General features: G+C 40.7%; 1 protein-coding gene across 1 annotated transcript in view; it reads right to left on the minus strand.

The window, feature by feature from the left end:
* LOC134546197 (microtubule-associated protein futsch-like) overlaps nucleotides 1-14622 on the minus strand; it is an 843281-nt gene that overhangs the window by 373441 nt on the left and 455218 nt on the right. The window lies entirely within an intron of this gene.

Consider the following 14622-nt stretch of genomic DNA (forward strand, 5'->3'; position numbering starts at 1 on the left):
TTGAGATCGGACCTGGACATGTATTATTGCACGTGTACAATTTATTTATTTCTTTCAATGATGGACAGTCATATTCTGCTTGTACATCTAATATTAGCACATTATGCTTACAATAGCTAGCCAGCCACCGTTTCTGCTCTATTCCTACAACCAATACAGGTCCGGTCAGATGACTTGTCAATATGTTGGGTATTGAAGCATAAGGAAAGAGTCCGTGTTCCCAATGTAAACCATGAAAATTTCTAGTGAGCCAAGCATTTGTTTTTTGATGCTTCCTGGTGAGATATCGCCATTTAAATGGAGGTTGAAAGTTACGTGTTATTACATTTCCTTCTTCATCTGCAATGCTAAGTTCCTTGATAATAAACCCATACTGACTAGAGAAGCCTTGGAGGTTTACACATTTCGTCATGGCGGTCGAGACGAGACTAAGCCAATATCCTTTCTAGGTCAGTATTTTAACAGTTTTGTCTCTTGGGTTATACGATACAAGTCTATCATGTAGTATAATCGCAAAGGCTTGAGTTAAAGCAGGGATGTTCCTTGAAGTTGTAACTTCAATTTTGCAATCTATTACATTTGAAGCAATCCTTTCATCCTGGCGAGATACATCAAACATAAACAGAGTTGCTCTGTCTTTGAAACTTTGAGGAGTCAAAAGCGGTGCACATTGCCGTCCATAGAAACTCGACTGGAAGTTTGCATACATGTTATATGCAAGTAAGTAATACCCATTAGTGAAATTGTTTTCTAAATCAATGTAGGGGTAGCTTTCTGAGTTGAGGTATACTTTGATATTCTTTACGTCGCAGTGATCAAATCTCGATTTATCAGCATTAATGGTGTTATGTCTAGCAGTTTGAAATGCTACGATTATATACCGTGGCTTCTCTGTGGAAAAACTCGATTTCACATTCCAAGAAATTGTTTGAGCATGTGGTAAACTAGGATATGATTCTATGCTCCACGATCTAAAAGCTAGGTCGATATTTTTTCCCTTCTCCACCAGTCGAAGAAGCCGTGTTCTTTGGGATGGTGAAACAGTGATCTGTGGAACAAGCCATTCGAAGCTATTTAGAGTTAGTGACACTTGTTGTGGTTGGACACTTACATCTACAATGGCATTAGTAAATGTATTTGCCAATACTATCACTAGCTCTTGCTTTGCATTTATGATAATATGCTTATAGTCTTCTGCGAATCCGAGCAGATGGTTTAGTGGCACACAAATCTCAAACTGTCCAGCTGCAGTAACAGGAAGGCTGTAGTTCTCTTCGAGACTCCACCCTGACATTTCACTAAGTCCATTTTCATCACTTGTGCGTGACAAGTAGTTTTTCACGGTAGATACAGTCCCCACATCTCGACACTCATCAATCTGAACACCATTCAGCTCATATGCTATCCGACTCATCATATGCATTATTCCATTGTTTATAATTTTTGCATTATCCGGTGCTGTACCATCTGCCTTGGTGAAAGTGCCACGTATGCGTAGAATGCTCTTGGAGATTAGAGTGTAGATATCAGCATTTTGTATTGAAATTCTTACCTCAGAGCTTGCTTCATAGGGACCATGTAGGAATGGCCTATAAGAATGGTATTCACTTTTGGTAATGTCATCATCGTATTGTATCGGCTGTTCAATTTCTAAAATATTATCGGCCATTTTGATTAACTTTATACCCCAAATTCTTAAGTAAGCGTACGTTTACACGTGTTAGTCGCTTGAGGTCTCGTGATCCACTGACTCTAGGTTTCGTCACTCCCCTACCTTTATACAGATTAAAGTATTTCACGCCCATATTTCCTCAGATGTAGACGTAAAGTGATTTGTTCGTTTCGAAAGTTAATTAGGTAACCGTCCTGGTCAACAACCCGCACAATCAGTTCCTGTATTCTCTTGACGGTGACTGGAGTATAAATGAGACTTTTTGGTAGTTCCGTTATTTTATATCCGGGTGGTACAAGTGGAGCAAACTCATGTAGCGTGCTGTTTACCTTTCCGTTGAGAAAACTGTTGCCGACGATATTGGTTGTAATACGTATGACGTTCACTGGAAGGATATTCACAGCCAGTGTTGATTCATGTACTATTCCTTCCTTGTAGATTCCAGCTTCAAAGCCAAGCATGCTTCGTAGAGTATCATTTGCACGAAAATCTATTGCTGCATCACTATACATTGCACACTGTAGTGTGTTGGGGTTGCCTCTTAGTGTGAAGATGATGTTAGCTGGTAGCTTTTGTTTCACATACATCTCAATGTCCGCAATTTCATAACTGCCTGTTGGTAGAATCAGCTCGTGGGACTGCTCTTCACCCTTTAAGATATAACGAAAATAATGGTTTGTTTCATGTACATTAGGAATGCTATTATAGCTGTGAAAGTCGACAAGAGCCATTTCCCACTCTCCACCACTAAGTTCCAATGGAGGAAAGTGTGTGGAACATAGTTCCGAACTGTTTCCCGTTAGTATTAACGTAATCGACATTTCAGGTTATACGATTACGTCTCTCTATGTGGTGCCACTTTCCCTCGTTTTTGAACTGTGAGCCTAAACTCTCACTTGTGTTTCTTATATACAGAGAGCAGAAACTGTATGCATAAATGACCACAGTTCCATGAGTTTATTCTCTGCTGCCTAGTATAGTTGTAGGTTATATTTGATGGATTCAAATATTGTCTTAGTTCCAGGGGTGGAGGTAAATCTCCAAAACTATCGTAATATGTAACATTCAGACCCTTCTTGCTAAAGGAAACCCAATGACTTCCAGGGCCTTCAGAGGAATCTAAATTAATAATAGCACATTCGTTATGCCATGGTTTTCTTGGTAGGTTGTTCCTCATAAACACATCTCTAAAGTAGGGAATTTTTAATTTTTTTATTGCTATCTTTAAGTCTACATTGGTAAGAGGTCGTTTCGGTAAGTTATTTATTATTGTTTCTTGTTTCCCTTCTTCTTGCTTCTTGGTTTCTGCCTTCCTCCTCCTCCCATCACTGGGTAAGGTTGCAAGAAGAGGCCGGACCCGTTTTTTGAAATGTGTGCTAGTGCCTGCATTTTAGCATTATGCTGAGCATTTTGACTTAGCAATTTCACCTGGTTCTTAGCAGTGTTAACAGATTTGGCTATGCCTGCAGCTCCACCAATCAAACTACCTAGCGCAGCCAATGCTGGGAAAATAAAGGGCAACAGTCCACCCTTCTTTATGGGTGCTTTCCTATTCTGTTTTTTCTTCATAGGTTTGTGTCTTATGCCCGATCCAAGTTTACGTTTAACACGCATGATTTTATTTACACCCCAAGCCGCAACTTTCTCCCCGAATTTCGTCCCTGAATTCTTTGCAATCTGCGCAGCTGTGTCTGCTAATATACCATCTGCTATGTGTCTGTCACTTAGATTATTGCTTTGCGAATAGCTAATATCATGCTGCTTGCATGCTTTGTCTAGAGAATTTATGCCTGAGTCACCACGTGCTAGTCGTTTCGATAATTTCGTCCCTGGACCACAGTATTGATATCCTGGCAGGTGTAATTCAATTGGTAGCTTGTTAATAACAGAATTTATTAACCCTCCACCTTTCTGTACCTTCCTTCTTGCTCGAGTCATAACAACGAACTGATAGTATTCTTTATAAGTATGCCTGTTTTATAGGTTTACACTCAGTGTCATGGAGCTCGTAGCACAGAGCGAGTCGTTACCAGTATGCATCACTAATGATGATGAAGTAGATGCTTGTGATTCGCGACATGGGTCTTTATTACCCTCAACTGTTCGATGCATAATCGCAGGCCCATCCAACTGCGGAAAAACGTGTGTACTACTGAGTTTACTAGAGGAACCAAACGGTCTTCGGTTCGAAAACGTGTACCTATACTCGAAATCACTACAACAGCCAAAGTACTTGCGCTTAGCCAATGTTCTACGCTCGGTGGAAGGAGTGGAGTATTTTCCATTTAACGATAATACCAATGTGGTGCCCCCTGACGAAGCGAAGCCTAATTCGGTGATTATTTTCGACGATGTTGCATGCGAGAAGCAAGGCATAATTAAAGAGTACTTTTCCATGGGCAGACATGCCAAGGTAGACTGCATATACCTGTGTCAGACATATAGCTGTATACCCAAACATTTGCTCCGCGATAACGCGAATTTTATAGTACTTTTCCGCATGGACGAACTTAATTTACGTCACGCTTATGATGATCATGTAAACACAGACATGACATTTAATATTTTTAAAGATATGTGCTCATTATGCTGGAAACATGAGCATGGGTTTCTGGTGATTGTAAAAGACAGTCCCCTACTTAAAGGACGATATCGTTGCGGTTTCGACCACTTCATAGTTGTGCATCATTGAAGAATGAACAATAGCGTCTCCAAGTTTGGTGGTGGGAGTCTTAAACGTCAGTATGAGTCGTGTTTGATTCCTACATATGATGGACAATGCAGTGCGGATGGTAAACGTTTGAAACGCGTGGCTACACCTAAAGATCCTGATGATGCTGTTAATAAAAACTATGTTGACGGTATTTCCGGATTGATTACTCATGCCTTAAGAACCATTTCGGATGAGTTGAAGCAATGGTTTACTGGACTCAATAGCTCACTCACTAACATGAGAAGTGTACAATTAGAGCTTACCAACTACTTGCATACTATGGAAACGAATAAGCAGCACTCTGTGGATCAACTGAATAATCTTTCTGAAATGCTAATAAAATTAAGTGACATGTTTACTTCGGTGTTGGAAAATAAACTATTTTCATTTGAAGGAAAGTTGCGTGAATCGATTTTGACTAGTGTTAAAGATGTGCTAACATCAAACTTAACAGATGCTTTCCAGACAATAAGTGTAAGTAGCATAGATAACACTCAGCGGTTTACACAAATGGCTCGCACTGTCGATAGCATGAAGAATGATATACATAAATTACTTTCTCTCATCAATACAGGTTCGAAGCCTGCTGCTCCTAAACCAATAGCTCTACCGAAGCCTGCGACTCCTAAACCAATAGCTCCCCGTACTAAGCCTAAGACATCGTAGGATGTAAAGCTGGGTACACAAGTGCGATTGTCCTCACTTTTATCGGTTCGGGTTTAGAGCTATATAAGACTTCAGTTATCTCGTTTGTCTTCAGTTATGTCGCTCCAGGCAGATAAGCTAGACCACGTCATTAAGAATGTACGTGCTAAATATTTATTAGCAAAACGGGCTCGCCTAGAGCGTAATGAAATCAATGAAGCTATTTTTCAACCAATTACTTCCCGACTTGAAAAGGTAGCACCTGCGCCCATTGTGAAACAAGAACCCTTACAATCTACTTTTAAAAACCCTCAACCTAAGGCTACATCTAGTAGCAGCGATGATGATTTACCACTGAATCTATGGTATAGGAAACATCAGAATTCTGAACCTACTACATCAGATGAATCCAATACCGATGAAGCACAAACATATCTAAGTAATTTTAACCCTAGAGTAAATGATGTCATATATGGAGTATATCGTCGCAAAAACAGATGGTTTATAGGAAATTCAGAAATATTCTTTCTCCCCAAAAGTGAGGTACGTGTGAATGATGAAGTTTTTCGGGCTGCACCTGGCTTATACGAACTACTATTCACACGAGATCCATCTGTATACTCCGACATGGCCTTAAAACAGTATAGACATTTACTTGAAATCACGAATGGATATTTTAAAAATAATAATGCTTTGACTGGACAGTATAAGACATTGGAACATCCAAAATTCGGCATTATATACCACATGTTTGGAGGTATCGGGTCGCAGCGGAAAGGTAGTGGACTAGTGCAAAAAACATTTGATTTGAAGCGCAAAAGAGACTATATTTACTGGGATGATCCAAACGAGTTAGTTTCTCGACTTCGCTTGTTACTGGCTTCACAATCAGCCGGACATAGTGGTCACGATAACGAAATACTCTCTATTCTGGAAGAACTGCGTGAAGCAGGTTACATATCATGAGTAAAGCTGGGATTGCCCGAGAGCTTCATGCTCCTGCAAGACGGAACTACAAACGTCGTAAGGTTATAGTGTATGGTCTTAATGATATATTTCAGGCAGACCTTGTTGAGATGATTCCATATTCACGAATAAACAAGGGCTTCAAGTACATGCTAACAGTCATCGATGTGTATAGCAAGTTTGCCTGGGCCAGACCTGTACAATCGAAGAATGCAGCCGATGTAACCAAGGCTATGGCAGACATTCTGCGTGATGGGCGCATACCGTCACACCTACAGACAGATCTTGGCAAGGAATTTTACAATGCATCCTTCAAGGCTTTGATGAAAAAGCATGGTATCAATCACTACTCCACATTTAGTAATGTTAAAGCTTCTGTAGTAGAAAGGTTTAACAGAACATTGCGCACCAAGATGTGGCGTCAGTTCACAGTTAATGGTAATTACAAATGGTTGGATCTTTTGTCGAAACTTATAAGTGAATATAATTCCACAGTGCATTCTACCACGAAAATGAAGCCTAAAGATGTAAAGGATGATCGTCTGCTTGGGACTGTATTCACCAACACGAAGAAGAAAGATACACGCAAGCATAAAGCTAATGTTGGTGACATTGTGAGAATCTCCAAGCAGACGATCATCCTTTACATCTTTAGGCTTCATTTTCGTGGTAGAATGCACTGTGGAATTATATTCACTTATAAGTTTCGACAAAAGATCCAACCATTTGTAATTACCATTAACTGTGAACTGACGCCACATCTTGGTGCGCAATGTTCTGTTAAACCTTTCTACTACAGAAGCTTTAACATTACTAAATGTGGAGTAGTGATTGATACCATGCTTTTTCATCAAAGCCTTGAAGGATGCATTGTAAAATTCCTTGCCAAGATCTGTCTGTAGGTGTGACGGTATGCGCCCATCACGCAGAATGTCTGCCATAGCCTTGGTTACATCGGCTGCATTCTTCGATTGTACAGGTCTGGCCCAGGCAAACTTGCTATACACATCGATGACTGTTAGCATGTACTTGAAGCCCTTGTTTATTCGTGAATATGGAATCATCTCAACAAGGTCTGCCTGAAATAAATCATTAAGACCATACACTATAACCTTACGACGTTTGTAGTTCCGTCTTGCAGGAGCATGAAGCTCTCGGGCAATCCCAGCTTTACTCATGATATGTAACCTGCTTCACGCAGTTCTTCCAGAATAGAGAGTATTTCGTTATCGTGACCACTATGTCCGGCTGATTGTGAAGCCAGTAACAAGCGAAGTCGAGAAACTAACTCGTTTGGATCATCCCAGTAAATATAGTCTCTTTTGCGCTTCAAATCAAATGTTTTTTGCACTAGTCCACTACCTTTCCGCTGCGACCCGATACCTCCAAACATGTGGTATATAATGCCGAATTTTGGATGTTCCAATGTCTTATACTGTCCAGTCAAAGCATTATTATTTTTAAAATATCCATTCGTGATTTCAAGTAAATGTCTATACTGTTTTAAGGCCATGTCGGAGTATACAGATGGATCTCGTGTGAATAGTAGTTCGTATAAGCCAGGTGCAGCCCGAAAAACTTCATCATTCACACGTACCTCACTTTTGGGGAGAAAGAATATTTCTGAATTTCCTATAAACCATCTGTTTTTGCGACGATATACTCCATATATGACATCATTTACTCTAGGGTTAAAATTACTTAGATATGTTTGTGCTTCATCGGTATTGGATTCATCTGATGTAGTAGGTTCAGAATTCTGATGTTTCCTATACCATAGATTCAGTGGTAAATCATCATCGCTGCTACTAGATGTAGCCTTAGGTTGAGGGTTTTTAAAAGTAGATTGTAAGGGTTCTTGTTTCACAATGGGCGCAGGTGCTACCTTTTCAAGTCGGGAAGTAATTGGTTGAAAAATAGCTTCATTGATTTCATTACGCTCTAGGCGAGCCCGTTTTGCTAATAAATATTTAGCACGTACATTCTTAATGACGTGGTCTAGCTTATCTGCCTGGAGCGACATAACTGAAGACAAACGAGATAACTGAAGTCTTATATAGCTCTAAACCCGAACCGATAAAAGTGAGGACAATCGCACTTGTGTACCCAGCTTTACATCCTACGATGTCTTAGGCTTAGTACGGGGAGCTATTGGTTTAGGAGTCGCAGGCTTCGGTAGAGCTATTGGTTTAGGAGCAGCAGGCTTCGAACCTGTATTGATGAGAGAAAGTAATTTATGTATATCATTCTTCATGCTATCGACAGTGCGAGCCATTTGTGTAAACCGCTGAGTGTTATCTATGCTACTTACACTTATTGTCTGGAAAGCATCTGTTAAGTTTGATGTTAGCACATCTTTAACACTAGTCAAAATCGATTCACGCAACTTTCCTTCAAATGAAAATAGCTTATTTTCCAACACCGAAGTAAACATGTCACTTAATTTTATTAGCATTTCAGAAAGATTTTTATTCAGTTGATCCACAGAGTGCTGCTTATTCGTTTCCATAGTATGCAAGTAGTTGGTAAGCTCTAATTGTACACTTCTCATGTTAGTGAGTGAGCTATTGAGTCCAGTAAACCATTGCTTCAACTCATCCGAAATGGTTCTTAAGGCATGAGTAATCAATCCGGAAATACCGTCAACATAGTTTTTATTAACAGCATCATCAGGATCTTTAGGTGTAGCCACGCGTTTCAAACGTTTACCATCCGCACTGCATTGTCCATCATATGTAGGAATCAAACACGACTCATACTGACGTTTAAGACTCCCACCACCAAACTTGGAGACGCTATTGTTCATTCTTCAATGATGCACAACTATGAAGTGGTCGAAACCGCAACGATATCGTCCTTTAAGTAGGGGACTGTCCTTTACAATCACCAGAAACCCATGCTCATGTTTCCAGCATAATGAGCACATATCTTTAAAAATATTAAATGTCATGTCTGTGTTTACATGATCATCATAAGCGTGACGTAAATTAAGTTCGTCCATGCGGAAAAGTACTATAAAATTCGCGTTATCGCGGAGCAAATGTTTGGGTATACAGCTATATGTCTGACACAGGTATATGCAGTCTACCTTGGCATGTCTGCCCATGGAAAAGTACTCTTTAATTATGCCTTGCTTCTCGCATGCAACATCGTCGAAAATAATCACCGAATTAGGCTTCGCTTCGTCAGGGGGCACCACATTGGTATTATCGTTAAATGGAAAATACTCCACTCCTTCCACCGAGCGTAGAACATTGGCTAAGCGCAAGTACTTTGGCTGTTGTAGTGATTTCGAGTATAGGTACACGTTTTCGAACCGAAGACCGTTTGGTTCCTCTAGTAAACTCAGTAGTACACACGTTTTTCTGCAGTTGGATGGGCCTGCGATTATGCATCGAACAGTTGAGGGTAATAAAGACCCATGTCGCGAATCACAAGCATCTACTTCATCATCATTAGTGATGCATACTGGTAACGACTCGCTCTGTGCTACGAGCTCCATGACACTGAGTGTAAACCTATAAAACAGGCATACTTATAAAGAATACTATCAGTTCGTTGTTATGACTCGAGCAAGAAGGAAGGTACAGAAAGGTGGAGGGTTAATAAATTCTGTTATTAACAAGCTACCAATTGAATTACACCTGCCAGGATATCAATACTGTGGTCCAGGGACGAAATTATCGAAACGACTAGCACGTGGTGACTCAGGCATAAATTCTCTAGACAAAGCATGCAAGCAGCATGATATTAGCTATTCGCAAAGCAATAATCTAAGTGACAGACACATAGCAGATGGTATATTAGCAGACACAGCTGCGCAGATTGCAAAGAATTCAGGGACGAAATTCGGGGAGAAAGTTGCGGCTTGGGGTGTAAATAAAATCATGCGTGTTAAACGTAAACTTGGATCGGGCATAAGACACAAACCTATGAAGAAAAAACAGAATAGGAAAGCACCCATAAAGAAGGGTGGACTGTTGCCCTTTATTTTCCCAGCATTGGCTGCGCTAGGTAGTTTGATTGGTGGAGCTGCAGGCATAGCCAAATCTGTTAACACTGCTAAGAACCAGGTGAAATTGCTAAGTCAAAATGCTCAGCATAATGCTAAAATGCAGGCACTAGCACACATTTCAAAAAACGGGTCCGGCCTCTTCTTGCAACCTTACCCAGTGATGGGAGGAGGAGGAAGGCAGAAACCAAGAAGCAAGAAGAAGGGAAACAAGAAACAATAATAAATAACTTACCGAAACGACCTCTTACCAATGTAGACTTAAAGATAGCAATAAAAAAATTAAAAATTCCCTACTTTAGAGATGTGTTTATGAGGAACAACCTACCAAGAAAACCATGGCATAACGAATGTGCTATTATTAATTTAGATTCCTCTGAAGGCCCTGGAAGTCATTGGGTTTCCTTTAGCAAGAAGGGTCTGAATGTTACATATTACGATAGTTTTGGAGATTTACCTCCACCCCTGGAACTAAGACAATATTTGAATCCATCAAATATAACCTACAACTATACTAGGCAGCAGAGAATAAACTCATGGAACTGTGGTCATTTATGCATACAGTTTCTGCTCTCTGTATATAAGAAACACAAGTGAGAGTTTAGGCTCACAGTTCAAAAACGAGGGAAAGTGGCACCACATAGAGAGACGTAATCGTATAACCTGAAATGTCGATTACGTTAATACTAACGGGAAACAGTTCGGAACTATGTTCCACACACTTTCCTCCATTGGAACTTAGTGGTGGAGAGTGGGAAATGGCTCTTGTCGACTTTCACAGCTATAATAGCATTCCTAATGTACATGAAACAAACCATTATTTTCGTTATATCTTAAAGGGTGAAGAGCAGTCCCACGAGCTGATTCTACCAACAGGCAGTTATGAAATTGCGGACATTGAGATGTATGTGAAACAAAAGCTACCAGCTAACATCATCTTCACACTAAGAGGCAACCCCAACACACTACAGTGTGCAATGTATAGTGATGCAGCAATAGATTTTCGTGCAAATGATACTCTACGAAGCATGCTTGGCTTTGAAGCTGGAATCTACAAGGAAGGAATAGTACATGAATCAACACTGGCTGTGAATATCCTTCCAGTGAACGTCATACGTATTACAACCAATATCGTCGGCAACAGTTTTCTCAACGGAAAGGTAAACAGCACGCTACATGAGTTTGCTCCACTTGTACCACCCGGATATAAAATAACGGAACTACCAAAAAGTCTCATTTATACTCCAGTCACCGTCAAGAGAATACAGGAACTGATTGTGCGGGTTGTTGACCAGGACGGTTACCTAATTAACTTTCGAAACGAACAAATCACTTTACGTCTACATCTGAGGAAATATGGGCGTGAAATACTTTAATCTGTATAAAGGTAGGGGAGTGACGAAACCTAGAGTCAGTGGATCACGAGACCTCAAGCGACTAACACGTGTAAACGTACGCTTACTTAAGAATTTGGGGTATAAAGTTAATCAAAATGGCCGATAATATTTTAGAAATTGAACAGCCGATACAATACGATGATGACATTACCAAAAGTGAATACCATTCTTATAGGCCATTCCTACATGGTCCCTATGAAGCAAGCTCTGAGGTAAGAATTTCAATACAAAATGCTGATATCTACACTCTAATCTCCAAGAGCATTCTACGCATACGTGGCACTTTCACCAAGGCAGATGGTACAGCACCGGATAATGCAAAAATTATAAACAATGGAATAATGCATATGATGAGTCGGATAGCATATGAGCTGAATGGTGTTCAGATTGATGAGTGTCGAGATGTGGGGACTGTATCTACCGTGAAAAACTACTTGTCACGCACAAGTGATGAAAATGGACTTAGTGAAATGTCAGGGTGGAGTCTCGAAGAGAACTACAGCCTTCCTGTTACTGCAGCTGGACAGTTTGAGATTTGTGTGCCACTAAACCATCTGCTCGGATTCGCAGAAGACTATAAGCATATTATCATAAATGCAAAGCAAGAGCTAGTGATAGTATTGGCAAATACATTTACTAATGCCATTGTAGATGTAAGTGTCCAACCACAACAAGTGTCACTAACTCTAAATAGCTTCGAATGGCTTGTTCCACAGATCACTGTTTCACCATCCCAAAGAACACGGCTTCTTCGACTGGTGGAGAAGGGAAAAAATATCGACCTAGCTTTTAGATCGTGGAGCATAGAATCATATCCTAGTTTACCACATGCTCAAACAATTTCTTGGAATGTGAAATCGAGTTTTTCCACAGAGAAGCCACGGTATATAATCGTAGCATTTCAAACTGCTAGACATAACACCATTAATGCTGATAAATCGAGATTTGATCACTGCGACGTAAAGAATATCAAAGTATACCTCAACTCAGAAAGCTACCCCTACATTGATTTAGAAAACAATTTCACTAATGGGTATTACTTACTTGCATATAACATGTATGCAAACTTCCAGTCGAGTTTCTATGGACGGCAATGTGCACCGCTTTTGACTCCTCAAAGTTTCAAAGACAGAGCAACTCTGTTTATGTTTGATGTATCTCGCCAGGATGAAAGGATTGCTTCAAATGTAATAGATTGCAAAATTGAAGTTACAACTTCAAGGAACATCCCTGCTTTAACTCAAGCCTTTGCGATTATACTACATGATAGACTTGTATCGTATAACCCAAGAGACAAAACTGTTAAAATACTGACCTAGAAAGGATATTGGCTTAGTCTCGTCTCGACCGCCATGACGAAATGTGTAAACCTCCAAGGCTTCTCTAGTCAGTATGGGTTTATTATCAAGGAACTTAGCATTGCAGATGAAGAAGGAAATGTAATAACACGTAACTTTCAACCTCCATTTAAATGGCGATATCTCACCAGGAAGCATCAAAAAACAAATGCTTGGCTCACTAGAAATTTTCATGGTTTACATTGGGAACACGGACTCTTTCCTTATGCTTCAATACCCAACATATTGACAAGTCATCTGACCGGACCTGTATTGGTTGTAGGAATAGAGCAGAAACGGTGGCTGGCTAGCTATTGTAAGCATAATGTGCTAATATTAGATGTACAAGCAGAATATGACTGTCCATCATTGAAAGAAATAAATAAATTGTACACGTGCAATAATACATGTCCAGGTCCGATCTCAAGACACAATGCAAGCATGCTTAGGGCTTGGATGGTTGATCACCGCGTTGGAATGTTGGAGGGCGTCAGCAAGGCGGTGGGGACAACAACGGAAGCAACGGTACATGTGACTGGACTGGAGGGGGTCCTAACGGTATAAATTGACATCAACACCCTAGACACAGCAGTCAACTCATAGTCGAGTGGGTATAGTGCTGCTGCTACAAATTCAAGCAAATGCCGTTCGATCCGTCTGCAAAGTATGCGGAAGTAACGCCGGGATTTCGCCGTGTGAACTACATCACCGAGGATGGATACTTTCAACTAGAGGTCTGCAACTTCGGTCATCACTGGACCAGTGATTGTGACGAGGAGGCTCCGGACATCATCGAGACATCCTGCAACAAGGTAGATTGTGTCGTCCATTATCTAAGACCTGACAGTACATTCCCTACAACATTAGAAGCGCTTAAGGCTGCATCAGCGACTGAAACTATAAGCTCGGAACCAGACTATTCCTCAGTAAGGTGCGAGTTGCGGCGTAGCACCGGCGCGGTTATTAGTTGGAAGGAACAGTGTGACGGGTTTATTCACAACACCACCTACGTTAACCATCATTGGTACACATCCTGCAGCTTTCTACTGTGTAGACTCTACCGCTTCACACCCTTCAGTTAAATTTGTAAGCTAAGAAGCAATTTGAAGGTTCGTGCGGTTGTTATTATGTCTTCACGCCATGACAATGATTTCAACAGCTTGTGGCGGAATACGTGTGAATGTATTAGGACCATACCCTTAGAGGACATACCAAGTGAAGCAGAGGATGAGGAAACATTTCTACACAAATGGTTTGAAATCGAGTACTGCAGACAACATGGGCGACGCTGGTCACGTGAAGAGCCGTGGGGACGATCCCCTGAGCGTGATCGTTCGCCAATAGAGTCCGCACATCAAGTTTTTAGAGATGTACCTACAATTCAACCTGCTCGTGAACCAATGTTACCACCAATCATCGCTGTCGAACCACTGCCAATTGCATCTCGTCAATCACCTCCTACATCAATCAAAGAGAGACCGTCACCTCCATCAATTGTGGGGAGACCAGCACGGACATCGCATCTCATGCTAGGAGCAAATCTAACGTCTAACTTTATAAACGTAAGTGAATCAGCAATTAACATCTCATAGAGTATAGTATACAATTGAAAACAATTTTAACAATGGACTGTTCTAATAAATGCTCTACTCTATGGAATTGCATAACAGACATATTTATCCAAGTGATACATATATTTTTAAATACGACCCTCGCCTCGTGCGATGGCAGTCGAGCTGAAACTGTGGTGGTGTAAGGACCTACAGCAGAAGTAGTTAACCAAGATGTCTAACTTTCAACCGAACATGATATACTCCAGTGTAACGCCCGGTCTAGGTACTGTTGATTACAGTGAGTCTATCGACGGGGTTTTAAAACAT

The sequence above is a fragment of the Bacillus rossius genome, chromosome 1 (genome assembly GCF_032445375.1).
Source record: "Bacillus rossius redtenbacheri isolate Brsri chromosome 1, Brsri_v3, whole genome shotgun sequence".
Lineage (NCBI taxonomy): Eukaryota > Metazoa > Arthropoda > Insecta > Phasmatodea > Bacillidae > Bacillus > Bacillus rossius.